The 16,810-nt window shown below is 34.9% G+C and overlaps 1 protein-coding gene and 1 long non-coding RNA gene across 10 annotated transcripts in view; both read left to right on the top strand.

The window, feature by feature from the left end:
* LOC126949347 (uncharacterized) overlaps positions 1-13,987 on the top strand; it is a 74,664-nt gene extending 60,677 nt beyond the window's left edge. Inside the window, exons 2-3 of one of the 3 annotated variants that reach the window (XR_007723671.1) lie at positions 1,057-1,219; positions 5,218-13,987. This is a non-coding gene — a long non-coding RNA (uncharacterized LOC126949347). Of the gene's footprint in view, positions 1-1,056 lie in introns of all 3 variants that reach the window. The other 2 variants (XR_007723670.1, XR_007723669.1) reach the window with 2 other exon arrangements.
* The window catches only part of ROBO2 (roundabout guidance receptor 2), a 1,778,513-nt gene that overhangs the window by 512,762 nt on the left and 1,248,941 nt on the right, over positions 1-16,810 (top strand). The window lies entirely within an intron of this gene.

Below are 16,810 nucleotides of genomic sequence, written 5' to 3'. Positions count from 1 at the left end.
ATAATATTATTAATTTATTTTCTACATGGCAGTGAACTTAATAAGATTTTCTTTTTCTGTATATATTTATGCCTAATTACGAAGAATATCCTTGGCATTAATAATGCAAATCTTAATTACAAGTTAGAAAATTGATGTACCCTTTTGGCTAAACTACTGCAATGACTTTCTATAAAGTAGGATTATTTGGATAACAATCTCTGGGGTATCTGAGTTTTGCTTTAATTGTTTTCAGTTTTTTTTGCAGCCCTGCATGGCTTAGAACTTTGTGTTCATGCATAGTGAACAGTCAACTTCAAAACCTCATGAATTGTACAGTTCAGATACCTGCACACATTGTTTTGGTTTATAAAAGCTGTCATAGACATTAATAATGTCACATATAAAGTCCTGTTAAACTAAATTGATATGCATGTTGCTTTCTTAATTCTTTATTTTAAAAAATGGGAATCATGACTGAGTAGCTATTAGACTGATTTTAAGAAATCTGGTAAAATGCTTGCTTTCATTGTACATTTTCCCACAAAATGATTGCTTTCCACTTTAGGGATTAAGTAACTTTTAGAAAACTGTGAAATAAAGCAATGGTTGACAACTTTTTCTCATCATGAAACAATGAAGAATAATCGACATTTTTTTTTGTTTCATAGACGATAGATATATTTGAAATATCAGAACATTTTATTATAACCTGGCACCATTTAAATCTAACAAGTTCTACATTTTATGTAGGCTGGGATAAAAATTACTTCAAAGAAACTGAATTTTGATCATCTTCACAACACCGTTTCTTGTTTGAAAAATGACGTTTAGTGTAATCCCACCACTGCTACCCAAACTTTTGCTAAACTGTCTAGAATAATTACACTTTGGGCTGAATTCAGTTTACTAGAGAAACAAGGATTGGCTTCCATGCACATTTTAAAGAACATAAATTTGGACATGAAGATGTATAATGAAACTCCCCCTTGCTGATACCTTAAATGAGGACCTGTCAAGTATCAAATAGGTGACAGCTATTGTTCTATACTAACAGTAAAATGCAATGTTTCCCAGATATAACATCGTTTTGTGTATTGCAATCATCATGGGAGCTTGTTAAAAATACAGATGTCCAGGCTGCAACCAAGACCTATTGAATAAGAATCTCTGGATACAGAAACCAAGGTGTTTTAAGTAACTCAGGTGTATTTGAAATTGTGTCAGAACTACTGAAAAAGTAAGTCCTTCATTGAACTATGGAAGTATCTCTACCTTAGAAGTCATACAAGTCATAGCTGAGAAGAATTTGAACACTTTTTAATTCATACCTTAATAAATGAAATTTCACTGTAGAAAATTTTAAAATTATGGAGTATATGATACTAAAATAATAGAAAAAATTAGTTTGTGGGGAATTAAATATAATTGTAACGACATTTATAAGACTTCTAAAGTTTTTGTAGCATTTTTGTTTTATAAACTTTGACCTACTTCTATATGAGTTCTTGCATTTATTAGAAGTAAAACTCTCTAAAGTAAAAGATGTTTGTCCTTCTTTTGAGAAACACTATAGATAATGAGGAAGGTAGGGACACAATAATTGACCTTGATAAAAGAAACATGAGGGAAAAATTACCCAGAAACCATACAGCCTGCAGAAAGTGAAGCTTGGCGTGAAGTGGAGTGAAGCTTTTTGAGTCATCTCTGGACAGAGGAGTGTATCTGAGTCTTTAAGACTCATGTCAGTTCCTCAGCATGAATCACATTGCATTATATTTTTTCATGCAGTAGCATAGTCCAGGTTTTATTTGTATATGTATTATGCAACACATAAGTGTGAAATTGTAAGTAGTGTAGACTTATTAATAGGGATATAGGTAGATGAGGGGTGTAGAGGGAAAGAAAAATAAAAAATTCAAGCTATATATATTAGTTAAAATCTTCCTATGGCAATTTTAGCACCTAACCTTACCATTCAATACGTGCCCTCTTCTGTTTTCACACACAGTTGCACCTCTAGGCAATATAGTTTTTTAGTATATTCTAAACTAAATATACTATTATGTTTAGTATATTCTATTAGTTTAGTATATTCTATTAGTTTAATATATTGCCTTAGAGGTACAACTGACTATGAAAATGGAAGAAGGTACATATTTGATGGTAAGACTGGGTGCTAAAGTTACCATGTAGGGCAAGAATCTATTATTATCAAAACTGACTTTAAAGTTAACTAAATTACCCACAAATGAAACTTTACATGGTTTTGAACATACAAGTCTGTAGAGTGTTTTGTTTATATAAAATGTAGTATATACAATAATATTCAGTCTATATTAGGCACACAAGCATAATATACGTTTATAACATTGAAATCATATACAGAGAGATGAAAAAGAAATAGAAGAATTAAAGAAGCAAAATTTTGTATATTGTCAGATTTGTTTTTTTTAAAGACACAGAGCTGTAACTTGTCTTGGGTAGTAAATAAGATGAGTAGAGAAACAGAACTAACATGACAGGTGTCTGCTGTGTGCCAGATGTTTTGTTATTCTCTCTGAAAATGGATCATCTGTTCTTTATGACAGCACCTAGAGGAAAGAACCATTTGAGGGAAACATTATCACTATTTTACACATAGGACTGCGGAGTTTAAATGCCCTACCTAAATGTTGAATCTGGGGTTAAAACTAAGGTCTCCAGGAATCTGAAACTGTACTATGATGTGAGAAAACACACCTTCTTTATACCCCGAAGAGCTTTCAACATGGATGAGATTTGTAACTGAAACACCCCAGAGGTTTCTGAACAAATTAATGGCATAATAAAACAACTTTTAAAATGAGATCAGTGAAATAGTTCAGAGTGGAAAAGAGATGCAAAAAGCCATGTACAAAGTGATAAAATTCCATCTTATGGTAATAAGATTAAGCATCAGGAAGTATGAGGCTTTGCCAAAGAATAAGTGATAGAATACAGAGGCTGTCAAGGGAGTCTACCCACAACTCCTAACTCTGTAAAACTCTTTATTCAGGAATGTTTTCTTGTAGAATAATCACTTCAAGAGCACACATTGGTGAAATGACAGCAGAAGCATTTTAGAAAAACTAGGCTCATAGTATTATAATACCATATAGTAGACATAGTTTGACTTTGACAGAAAAATATACAGCAAACTTTTAGCAAGAATAAATTCATTTTAAAATTGGCTTTACTCCATAAATTCAGGGTATGAGAAATAGATGAATGGATATTAGGACAAGTGTAGCAACTTTTCTATATAAAGAATATATTCATTTTCTGAAGCATGATACCAATCCTAAAATCCAAAGAACCTGAAAACAAACTTTCATTATGTGTATCTGTTTAGTTGATACCTGTGGTACCTTAATAGTTAACAAGAAGTTTGTCCTTGGAAAACATTCTGGAATACTTAAAATTGAATATAAAATTGCATTGAAGCAATATCTTAAGATATCTAGACACTTATTGAATTGGAGAAATCAGACTAAGCCTCAATAACGGTTTTCATTTCTGCCAGTGAGATAGTGAAATTAATATTTGTAGATTCTCTCCTTCTTCAGTCATGAGACACATGAAAGTGACTCACCCAAAAGGGGACAGCAACATCTAGATGCCAAAGTTATCTTTGAGTGGCATAGAATATAAACGTTCTAAGTACCATTATCACCTGAGCTAGCTGAAGAATATTCAATTTTATGAATTTTGCAAAAATTATATTATTGGTTTGGACACTGAAATACAATTACTTCAAACAAAGATACAGAATACATTGCTTTAACAAATGTTTATATTTTTGCTTTAAAATATATGGTAATTTGTAAGATTGAAAAAATAAACTGTAACTAGTGTAGCAAGATGTCAGAAGGCTACATCATCACACATCTAATACATATTTTTAACACAATATACATTTTAGTTTTTAATAAAAATATAACTTATTTATAAAACTTGCTCATTAAATATCCGCTGTTTGTGAAACCAAGTTTGCTAGATGTATTTGTACTTACCATCATTAGAATTGAAGTGTTACTAATATTTAAAGTAATGAAGACCATTCAGTGTTCTCTCTATGACCTCCAAATAAAAGTTATACAAAATAGATCCACCAGAAAGGTTCAACTCTTGTTTGCCAGATTGCTACTTATGTTCAGGATTATTTGTTATTGTGGAGGAATAAGTACACATGTGGGATATTAAGTGTATACACAAATATCTCTGGCTTTATTGCTGCTGACCCATGAGAAATTATACTTCACATTTTTTGAGTTTGAATATATCCATGAGATTTTGTGTTGGTCAAAATAATGGGAGAGGAAACGCTGATTTGCCTATTTTCTTCTCCACTGTTGCAGGGTTGCAGCATATGCTCCTATAAGGTGAGATGAGTTGTGTAGCCTTCAGGACTCAGTCAACATTACAAGAAAAAAATGTAACTTTATCTTGTAAATTTTTTAAAACACCGAGATTTGGAGAATGTTGGCTATTGTAGTTTAACTACATCAGATTGAATGACACACTACGTGACTGTAGTGGCCATTCTAATTTGAAGATGCTAGACCCTGAGCACTTGGAAGGTAAAGGAAGCTTGTGTTTAAATCATTTTCCTTGCTTCAATATCTAGCACATGCCTGGAGTTTAAAAGGTTATTGGGTAATGAAAAAAATTAAATGAATAATCAATTGTGACATATAAGATATATGGGAAGCCTCTTGAAATGGGCTTTTAAAAAAGGGCAATGAAGATGATAAAAGATTAAGTAAGGATGAGCAATTAACAATAATAACGAACCAACAAGAGTTGAAATTTATAATGGCGTTACAAGTATTAGGCGCTGTTCTACATGGCTCCCATACATTACCATATTTAAGCCTCACAATAAATTTATGGTACAGATATTAATATTATTCTTGCTTTACAGGTAAAGGAATAAAATCAAACCTTTACTCTGACAAGAAAAAAAAAAACCTATCACAAAACTGCAAAATCATTAAGATTATAAATAAATTGAAAAGAATAATTTGTCATGTCCTAAGGTATCAGAACAAGCTAATGAAATTTTTTACATGTTCTAGTTTGCACAATGGTAGTAAATTAAGTGAATTAATCATAGCCTAGAATACAAGGAAAAATTTTTAGAAATGTTTATAAAAATTCTCAGAAGGCAGTTCTATAATTTGATCAATACGAGAGGATAACTTCTGAATTTTTTAGTGTAACATGAAGAAGACATGAATGTTTGAACAAACATAACTCTTGGTGTCTCTGAAAGACAGAAAATGCTAAGCTGAATATACCTGAGTTCTGACTTAGAACAAGTCTTCGGATGTGCTGAGAACAATTTTACTTCTTTTACAGGTGATTTTTTTATTATCCATGTTTGCCTAAAATTGTCAAGTGAATGTTTACTTACATCTTAGCTTGGTCCTGGATTCAATTGCTTTTCCATTTAAAGGTGTTAAACCGCAGTTATCACTCTTATGTCCCCAGTGGTAAACACTGGGTTGCCATATGTTGATCCACACACATAACTTGGCAATTGTGTAGGAGATGATGCTTGATGGCATTTCTGTAATTGTGCATTTACAGAATGCACAATTATTGTGGTGCAGCTCTCTTTCTCGTGAAAATTAAATATTCCCTTTTACTCATATGCTTACTAAGTCAGTATATTAGGTTTTTGTAACTAATGTAATAGATTAGCAGGAACTTACGGGCTTAAACGACACAAATTTATTATCTCACAGTTCTGCAGGTAACAACACTGCTATTGGTCTCATCCAACTAAAATTAAATTGTCAGTAGGTTGCATTATTTTCTGGAGGGTCTGGGGAAGAATGCATTTCCTACTCATAAATTCAGTTGCTTGAGGTTCTAGGACCAAGGTGCCCACTTTCTAACTGGCTGCAAACAGAGCTGTTCACTGTTTCTAGAGCTGCTACACTTCTAGTCTCTTGGTACCTCTGTTTCAACTAGAAAGCCAGCAGCTGGGGATGAAATTCCTCTCAATTTGAATTTCTCTCATGCCCTTGTTTTCCATTTCATTTCCACTTTTGTTCGTTTGTTTTTTGAGACAGCCTCTCGCTCTGTCGCCCAGGCCCGAGTGAGCGGCGCCATCTTGGCTCCCTGCAAGCTCCGCCCCCCGGGTTCCCGCCATTCTCCTGCCTCAGCCTCCCGAGGAGCTGGGACCACAGGCGCCGCCACCGCGCCCGGCTCATTTTTTGTATTTTTAGTAGAGACGGGGTTTCACCGTGTTAGCCAGGATGGTCTCGATCTCCTGACCTCGGGATCCGCCGCCTCGGCCTCCCAAAGTGCTGGGGTTACAGGCGTGAGCCACCGGGCCCGGCCTTCATTTTCACCTTTAAGAACTCATCTGATTAGATTGGACTCACCAAGGTAATTCAGGATACTCTCTTCATCTCAAGGCCCTAAAATTTAATTACATCTGCAAAGTCCCTCTTACTATGTATGACAACATACTTAGAAGTTTTGGAAATTCTGACAGAATCTGACAGTTTTGGAGATTCTGACAGTTTTGGAGAGTCTGAAAGACTGGGGCCCATGTTTACTTGATGATTTGGTGCATGATTCATTCTAGATACATACAATTTTGGAATGTACAAAGAACTGAAATATAGTTTAGTTAATTCCCTTGGCATAAACCTCTTTGGGGGGCCATTATCATGCCTATCACAGGCAATGAGATTTTGTTTCTTAAACATGTTCAGACTTGACTACATCAGATAGAAGGCATATCTCAAAAGGAGATCATTCAGCAAAGTTTTTTTCTGTACAGGAAAAATAGATGCCCACAATGAGTCTCTTTTTAATTTATAATTCAGCAAAATCAGTATTTTACAGATGTTTGTACTACTTGGAACTTAAAAATATTTGTCTATGTTATTATCAAATAATCTATTTTTAAAAATGATTGACAAAGAGGCATTTATATTTCTTTTCTCTCAGATTCTGAACCATAAAGACAGGTTGCTAGAGCAATTTCTGGTTCTGGGGAGCTTTCAGTACAATGAGACTGACCCAGACTAAGTTCTCCAAAATGCTATATTGAAATGACATTCCCAGAGGGTTCTGCATTCCTCTTAACCACAAATTTTACTCCATTACATAGGTGCTTCAACTGCAGGCCACCACTTCTGTACAAGGTATGGTTTGACAACAACTATCATCATAAGCACTGGCAGAGTCTGTAAAACAAAACTGAACACAGCAGAGCCATTATTGCTTGTTGGTTATATTGAGGAGGAGATGCCAGGTATTAAGCGATTGTCATTATTTCTAATGTTTGACACGGTGACTTTTCCTTTCATCCAAAATGCTTCAAGTATTAAGTAATGTCAACATTTTGCTATGAGAAAATGTATATGTCACGCCATATTATTATTTCCTTTGATATTTAGGACTATCCTTAAGAAACAGTTTAGTATTTGAATTACATGATTTATGAAAGATTATCTAAGATGACAAGCTATCTGGACTAGGAGTTAAGACATCTGAGTTTAAGTTCTGACTCTGCTACTGGTTATATTATAACCGTAGACGTGTATTTTAACTCTCTAGGTTTTAGGCAAATGAATGTTAAACAGCAAAGTTTGTATCTCTTATTGATACTTCCACATACACAATGCTTAATTTGTGCTACCTAAGAGGCATAAAATGCAGCACCTTCCATCAAGACCACATCAACTGGGTTGGGAGAATCGCATTCACATAGAACAACTGGCCGTAAAAATAATGACAACAGAGAATAAAATTTATTAGGTATACATTAGTTTATAAGTGTGATTGGATTTTGGAGAAGGAATACATCACTGAGAATTTAGTACATTATGTTATATGTATGAAAGTAAGTCTTAAGCTAGGCTTTGGAAGGTGTTCAATTTGGATATTTGAGAGTAAAGCAGTTAATTTGGAAGAAATACAAGTAGAGAAAATAAAATGATTATGTACTCTTAGAATAGTAATGTCATTGGCCTAAACTGAGATTAGAGTTAGGATGTTTGAAAGCTTAAGTGAACCAGACATTTCAGGACCTTGAAAACTAAGAGGCATAGTTGATCGTAGGTTAATAAGGGCAAACTTTTTTTTTTTAATAGTTGCAAGCATGAACATAAAGCTACAGTCTTAGGCACATTTTACTTTATCATTGAGGGAATATAAAAAATGAGAGACTCAAAGTTGCTTAGAGGTAGATAAAGAAATGCAGGCATATAGATTGGGAATAACTATCAAAAAACATAATGGTAGAATACATTGAAGAGTGAGGGAAAGAATCGAAGATGGTGCTAAGCTTTCTGATATAGAAAACTGAGAAAATTGAAAAAGTTAAAAGATAATTCAGAATTTTAATGGCTTGATTGTGAACATGGCATATGTGAATATGAGAATGGGATATAAAACACAAATATTCTGTCTTGTTTGAAGAATAATGGAGTACTTACATATAATAAGGCATAATATTAGTTGACATAGAATTCAAAATGGAAATGCTTGAAACTCTTCCCAGAGCTTTCATTCTGACAGGATGAAATGGGGAAGGGAATCAACTTTGGACAATGGCATATGTTGAGGGAAATATGAGTGGTAAAAGGGATGAAAGAATAAAGGTGCTTTAGGTAGAGTTGAAGTCGATGTTGAATTGTTTGAGAAAGGCCTCTTTGAGGGAGTGTCAAATGAACACAGATTTAAATAATAAGGTGTGTGCCTTGGGAAAAATCCAGAAGCTTCTTAAGGTTCTCATATAAGGTTAAAAGGCTCTTATCTGAGCACAAGTTTGCTTGTTCCAGGAAGAACAAGGTTAATGTAGCTGAAGGGTAGAGTAAAAGATTGGAGATGAAGTCAGAGAGAAAGATTGGAGCCAATAAATGTTTACTTGATGATTTAGTGCATGATTCATTCTAGATACATATGATTTTGGAATGTAAAAAGAGCTGAAATGTAGTTAATTCCCTTGACATTGCAGAAGAAGAGTAGAAAGGTCATATATCTAAAGGAAATGCACAAATTTATGCAGTCAAGTAAATCTGGTCATCAGTCCATCATTCTTTCTGTTACTTAGCAAAGTCCTTCAACATGTTTTATTTCTTTGCTTGAAAACAGCAGATCGTCCCGGTTACATATACGTATCCCAAACTATCATTAAGAACTATGGTTGTGAAGGTTTGGAGAGCATAGGTTTCTTGGCAAGAGTCCACATGTTCATCTTCTATTTGTTTTTCCTCTACCCACACTCTTAATGTCAAAAGCAACCTTGAAAAGAAAAGCACTCTTATAAGTAGCCGATGGGAAAGGGAGTTGGGGAGCTGAGGGAATCACTTTCCTTGCTTTGCCAGGTGATGCATATGGGCAAATTATATCTGGAAAATAATCCTGCATTTTGCAAATGATTTGCTTGTATGTTTCTATAATACATTGCAGGTTTTTGGCACCCTTATGTTAAACCATAGTTTAACAATTATGTCTTGTCTATTCCATGTAGTTATTTGTGTTTTCCTAATATAAGCTTTTCAAAAATGAGTATAACTAAATAGATGTCTGTATGTGGTAATATGCATTTTTAACATAAAAATTACACAAACCAAGAATTATATTTCATTATTATACAATTTCTTTTGAATATTGATTATATTCATATTTATCTGAGTATCTTACATCAAAACACTTAGAATATTTCAGAACACAGCATTAATTTTCCCTTTATTGTCAAGTTAGCACCATATGAATTTTACTCTCAGTAAAAATTTAAGAAATTGATAGGATTTTCCTTTTTGTTATTAAGCAAGTAAGTTTTGTGAAGCATCCACAGTCAGGTATGTCTTTAAAATGTAAATGTCACAGGAATGCTATGATGATAACTAATTCTTGGATTAAATACTTTGCCAACTCAATTCGTAGCAATAGTTGTAAACAACGAGAATGGGAACTTGCTGTGGTATTTGTAGTCCTTGTATGGACAGCAGTGATTGTTTCATATTTCATTTTTTCCCTTAAGAAAATAGCCCACAGGTAAGTGATTTGATAAGGAATAGGACAAGAGGAAAGGAGTGGTTACACCTCTTCAAGGTGATCCAGTTATCTCGTTTTTCACAATCAGGGCACTAAGTCTTCAAGAAACATGATTCACTCATAGTCACACAAGTAAGCAAAAAATCCCAGTAATGGTATTCTGATTCCTAGCCCAAAGATATTTTCTTTATTCTACTACTTGTAATGATAATCATTGTTGGCACAAATTAAATTTATGGTCCAAAAGTGATTTGTGTGAAAATAGAAGGCTGATTCATCTTCTCTTCTTTGTAGGTCCAGTCTCTTTAGACATTTTTGCAAAGATTTTGACCTGTGGTTGTTTCATATATGTAGTCAAGAATGATTTTCTTTGAAACCATTTATCATGTATCCAACTGGCTTAAAATCATCCAATGACTTTTCATTACACTTATAGTAAATTTCACATTCTGCTCTGGCCTACAAAACCCCACATAAACTGGCCAGACCATCTTGAGTTTTTTTTTTTTTTTTTTTTTCTGTTTATTTTGAACTACTTTACCCCTTGTGTTCGCTGTGTCCCAACCATGCAATGTTTCTTTTCTTAGACACACCAATTACATTGGTTGCGGTAGGATTTGCTCTAGCAATTCCTTCTTCCTGGACATTTTTCCTTCTCTGATGTTTATTAACATGGTCACCTGATTCTTGATATTCAGTTCTCAGTTTACATTTTACATAGAGAGACCTCCCTTTCTCACCTGATCTAAAGTAGTCTTCCATTTGCTCACTTACAACAGCCTGTCTTGTTTTTCTGCATAGCAATTCCTGCTGTCTAAACTATTCTTGTTAATTTACATATTGTTTGGGTATTTCTTTTTAAAATATACCTTTTATTTGCTCAATGAGATAGGAATGGGAACTGTCACTGTTACGTTTTTAATTAAATCCCCAATGCCCAGACAGTTGTCTGATAGACACATAATAAAAGTCCATATAGTATGTTGAAGCAGAGTTAATACTGGAAATGGCATAAAAATGGGGAAAAATGCCCATGTGAATGTAGCCAAAGGATGCATTTTACCATTACTGCACACACTTCTGATGAGAGACATGGAGAGCAATAGGAAAAGTGTCAGTGTCTGAGTGAGGGAAATCAGATGGAATATTAATGTACCAAATATGAACAGTGGGTAATAATCTTTGTTATCTGGAATTATGTTTTATTATTTTTTTCTTCATTATACATACATACAAACATAGGTGCATTAAATTTTCAAAGTATTTTAAAGCAAGCACGTGTTATAATCGGCAGAACCCTTTTAGAAAAGAAACCAGGATGCAGAACAAGCTAGTCCAACCCATGGTCCATGAGCCTCATGCAGCCCAGGATGGTTTTAAATTAAGCCCAACAAAAATTTGTAAACTTTCTTAAAATATTATGAGTTACTCTGTGATTTTTTTTTGTTAGTTTTTAAGCTTATCAGCTATTGTTAGTGTTATTATATCTTATGTGTGGCCCAAGACAATTTTTCTTCTTCCAGTGGGGCCCAGGGAAACCAAAAGATTGAACACCTCTGATGTTATAAAATGAATGAGATAATAAGACAGGCATTATCCCTACAGCTAAAAGTATAACAAAAATAGTATAATATGCCTACCATCAAAACTATCTTAGTCAATGTTTGCTTGAGAATAGATTCAATATTTCACTTAATTCGGACATTGATGCCAATCTCCCTTGATAAGTTTCCTGTGGATAATATTTGGAAGGGATTGAGAAATGTGGGCTCAGTTGGCATGGGTAACAGCTCAGAGGCAGTTATAGTTTTTCTGTTATTAAATTCATGGACAAAATTATATTTTGTCTGTCCGTGCCAATTGCCTGATTTTGCTCCAAATACAGATAATTTCCAAAAGATTCAACTCTTTTGAAGCCTATGAAACACCTTGTAGATTTTGTTCAAGAATAGTGAATAAATCTGTAATCACTTTAATTTAGTATTAACCTTACAAAAAGTATCTCATTTAACAAAGCTTCAAAAAATGTATTTTAGCAAATCTATTCATTTCAGTAAGAGAAAAAAAATTAGAATGTACCTGGAAAAACATGTTTTTGTATACATCAATGTGCAAATACATTTGACAAATATATAGAAGATGTAAGTTTATCACTGATTAATTGGAGAAAGGGCTATGATAAAATAGTATGGCAGGGAGGGTTAGTTAAGATATCATGGAAAATAAAAGATAGATAAAATTGCTATGAATACTCATCCTCTATATTTATGTAAATTTGGTGGTTACAGAATATTTTAAATGTTGCAGGTATCTGAATATATCAAAATGTTGATAATTTAGAGTAAAATTTTGCCAGTTTGCTAAGCCTGCCCCTCTTCCCCTTGCCCACTGAAGTCACTAGTTATTCATGCACTTTGTCAGTTTAGAGTAGCATTTGGGAGATTGCAGGGATTCAAAATGAAGTATAATACACCAGAGTGTAGAAAATTTTAGACTGGACACTGGGGTATTAATGTGTGTTGAATGACAATAGAGTTCTGTAGTCAAAAATGTTTAGAAGACTAAGTTTGACATATGAAAGCTTCAAATTTTGTTTTAGTTTTTATGGTAGAAATATTCAGAACCTATTGCTATACACAAAACTAAGCATACACTGAGAAATGTAGAAATCCCTAAAGACTCATGGAACTTTATATTCACTTGGAGGGTAAAATTACAGGTATGAAGATAAATAATGATCAGATCCAACTATAAGACTTTGTCATGCTGGCAGTCGGTCATTTCAGAAGCAATTTTTTCCCTTAGTTTCCACATTTCTTAGCAGAATATCTTGAATTTTAAAAAGGCATCTTGAATGAAAGTTCCATAAAGATAGTATTTTTCCTAAAAGTAGCCTACTCATTACTAGCCTTTTCATAATTTTTTATTCCAAAATGGCTCACTCATAATCAGCCTTTTCCTTATCAGTTACCATATGATCCATTATGTTCCACAGTATTTTGAGTAGAGATTTCTCAGACCATTCTCTAGCTGTCAAAACAAAACTCACATTTTAAGTTCTCGCCAGATATAAAGCCTACATAAGAACATGTAGTTTATTGAGGAGGAACAGGTGCAGTAACTTGAAGCATAGTATCTGGAACATAACCCTGAATTTCAAACTAAGCTGTATTCCTTAGTAAGTTATGACCTTGAGCATATAACAAAACTCTTTCAACTTCAGCCTTCACATTTTTAAAAGGGGGATAAAAGTAGGACTGTATCAAAACCTAAGCAAAATAACAACAACAAAAAATTGGCACAGTGTTCAGGTAAGAATATGCCTTAAATAAGTGAAACACCTGGTTATTATTTTTTAAATTATTGGATTTCAGTGAAGACATATGATAGAGTACAGATCTATTTCTAGCAAAAATGTTGCTCCCCCAAACATGTGTTCACAGCAATCCATTTTATATCAATTTCTGAGAGGAGTCTGTTACTCTGTTTATTCAAAGTGAAGAAGACTGGACAAAAGGCAAAATTTTTGTTTTCACATACATGCTTTGTCATTGTTTAGACAAAATCATTATCTCAGTGTATTTTTCTTGGGCTGCTTTGTTTCTACTAGAAATTTGCAGGCAAAACCAAAAATTTCCAGCAAGTCTCTACTTTCTACTCCTGCCTAAAAGTCAGTGAGGCCCTAAGGGTTTAGCATCTCAAGCACACCAGTGTTCTTTGTGATTTTTTTTTTAGATGCTGTATTCTGCCATTAATCAGATCTTTGCACTAATCTAAGTTATACATGGAACATAGCACACAGCAGGACAGACAGTGTATATACTGTGTCTATTCTAAATGATCAAGACTAAACAATGAAGATTATGAGTACTAAAGGCATGCTTTTATCACCTCATAGATGAAATGGATAAACTTAAATATTTAGAATATTGAAATGGATTTCTTAGTGGTAGGAAAATGCGTGTGAATGTGTTTGTGTGTACTTGACAATTTCACAGACCTAATCTTCATTTTAAGTTCAGGTTCTAAGTTGTCTTCTAACCTGAGACCACTGATATTAGATTCCTATATTTTAATCTTTCTACACCTTATTTTTGCATCCAAATACTTTTTAGTTTATTATTTGCCTAATGTAAGTTTGAACACCCGATTACATAGAAGAAGAGAAATGTTTCTGCTTATTGGTGAGTGACACTTCAGATTTATGCCCCAAACGAATGTCAGCTCTAAGATATATGAGAATACAGATGTCTTTAATGGTATAAACATATTGTTGAAAGGCTGTAAGAATCTTCACTCTGCAACTACTTGTAATTATTGTTATTAGATGAAGTGTGTGAAATGTGATGTTTCAGGGAAATCATATCTAAAATTGAATTAATAAGAAGTAGGATTTTGGTCTTATGAAGAAAAAACTATTGTCATGGCTCAACAACTCAGAGTGAGTGTAATAAATCCTACTTTTAAAAGGAGACAAATTGCAAATTACCCTTCCATCCAGGGAACTGGATTTTTTTTTTAATGATGATGAGGTTATCATGAATGAACAGTACTTAGGGACATGCCCTTCCATTGTGTTGAGTCATTATTTTGGATGACAAAGTCCAATGGCCATGAACAAAACTTGGCAGAGTTGAAACCCAAGAAGAGCCAAAATCATAAATAGCTTATATGCTCTATTATGGAATTCCAAATGACAAGATAGAACCTTGAAGTTCAATTTAATTCAACAAACGCATATCAAGGTTTCTGTCATGGCCAGGCAGTGTACCAAGATGAGTAAGACATGGTTCTTGTTCTCTAGGAGCATACAGTCTAGCTAGAGAGACACCTAGATAAGCAGAAAGTAAATGTAATACATGCAGTAATAGAAACATACAAAATAAATTGAAATAGCACAGATAATAAAATCCTAATAACAAAATACTTTTCTATTAGGTGGTTTAGAGCAAAGGAGATCTTGTGGTATTATCTTGCCTTGAGTAAATGTGTGATTGCGTCTAAATTTATTTCAACTGAACCTTATTAAAGTAAATTATTTTTATTTTTTTCTACCATAGTTCTTCAGACAAAATGCCTTGCTATTGGGAAGACGTTTTTTCCACCACACCAGTTCACACCTATCCAACTCTCCCTCCATCATTTAAATATCTCATACATTATTACAGTTAAAATGGATATTTCTGAATCATATTCAGGTAGCATAAATGCTGGCACGCAAGTAATTTTTGTGAAAGTAGCATAAACCTAAAGTGTTTAACTCTTATTTCTCTGCAGTGATAATACTGATGAATACTATTGTGTAGAACGTATGTATGTCCTGTGAATGGGACAGAAGATTATAGGGTTATCAAGTCCACGCAACTTGTGCCTTTCACACTCAATAGAAATGGGCCATCCTCTGTCTTTTCCCTTCGCCAAAGGTATACTTATCCTGTGGAAGTATGTGCCTGAAAATGCCTTGTATTAGTCCATTTTCATGCTTCTGATGAAGACATACTAGAGACTAGGAAAAAATAAAAATAAAAAATGAGTTTAATTGGACTTACAGTTCCACATGGCTGGGGAGGCCTCAGAATCATGGCAGAAAGTGAAAGGCACTTCTTACATGGCAGTGGCAAGAGAAAAATGAGGAAGAAGCAAAAGCAGAAACCACTGATAAACCCATCAGATCTTGTGAGATTTATTCATTATCACCAGAATAGCACGAGAAACACCGACCCCATGATTCATTTACCTCCCCCTCGTTCCCTCCCCCTGGGTCACTCCTACAACATGTAGAAATTCTGGGAAATACAATTCAAATTGAGATTTCAACGGAGACACAGCCAAACCATACCATATCATTCTGCCCCTGGTCCCTCCAAATCTCATGTCCTCACATTTTAAAACCAATCATGCCTTCCCAACAGTCTCCCAAAGTCTTAACTCATTTCAGCATTAACCTAAAAGTCCACAGTCCAAATGTTCATCTGGGACAAGGCCATTCCCTTCCTCCTATGAGCCTGTAAAATCAAAAGCCAGCTAGTTACTTGTTAGGTGCAATGGGAGCACAGGTATTAGGTAAATACAGCCATTCCAGATGGGAGAAACTAGCCCAAACAAAGGGACTACAAGGACCATGCAAGTCCCAAATCCAGCAGGGCAGTTAAATTTTAAAGCCCCAAAATGAACTCCTTTGACTCTAGGTCATGCTGATGCAAGCGGTGGATTCCCATGGTCTTGGGCAGCTCCACCCCTGTGGTTTTGCAGGATACAGCCTCCCTCCCAGCTACTTCTACTGGCTGGCGCTGAGTGTCTGTGGATTTTCCAGACTCACGGTGCAAGCTGTCGGTGGATCTACCATTCTGGGTTCTGGAGGACAGTGGCCCTCTTCTCACAGCTCCACTAGGCAGTGCCCCAGTAGAGACTCTGTGTGGGGGCTCTGACCCCACATTTCCCTTCTGCACTGCCCTAGCAGAGGTTCTCCATGAGGGCCCCACCAGGTGTTTCCATACATCTTCTGAAATCTAGGCAGAAGTTCCCAAACCTCAATTCTTGCCTTCTGTGCATCTGCAGGCTCAGCACCACGTGGAAGCTGCCAAGGCTTGGGGCTTCCACCCTCTGAAGCCACAACCCAAGCTGTACATTGGCCCCTTTCAGCATGGCTGGAGTGGCTGGAACACAGGGCACCGAGTCCCTAGGCTGCACACTGCACAGGAGCCCTGGGCCCAGCCCACCAATCCACTTTTCCCTCCTGGTCTTCCGGATCTGTGAAGGGAGGGTCTTCAGTGAAGTTCTCTGA

The sequence above is a fragment of the Macaca thibetana genome, chromosome 2 (genome assembly GCF_024542745.1).
Source record: "Macaca thibetana thibetana isolate TM-01 chromosome 2, ASM2454274v1, whole genome shotgun sequence".
NCBI classification, from domain to species: domain Eukaryota; kingdom Metazoa; phylum Chordata; class Mammalia; order Primates; family Cercopithecidae; genus Macaca; species Macaca thibetana.
The sequence above is the reverse complement of the archived record's forward strand: the minus strand, read 5'-3'. Positions and strand labels throughout refer to the sequence as shown.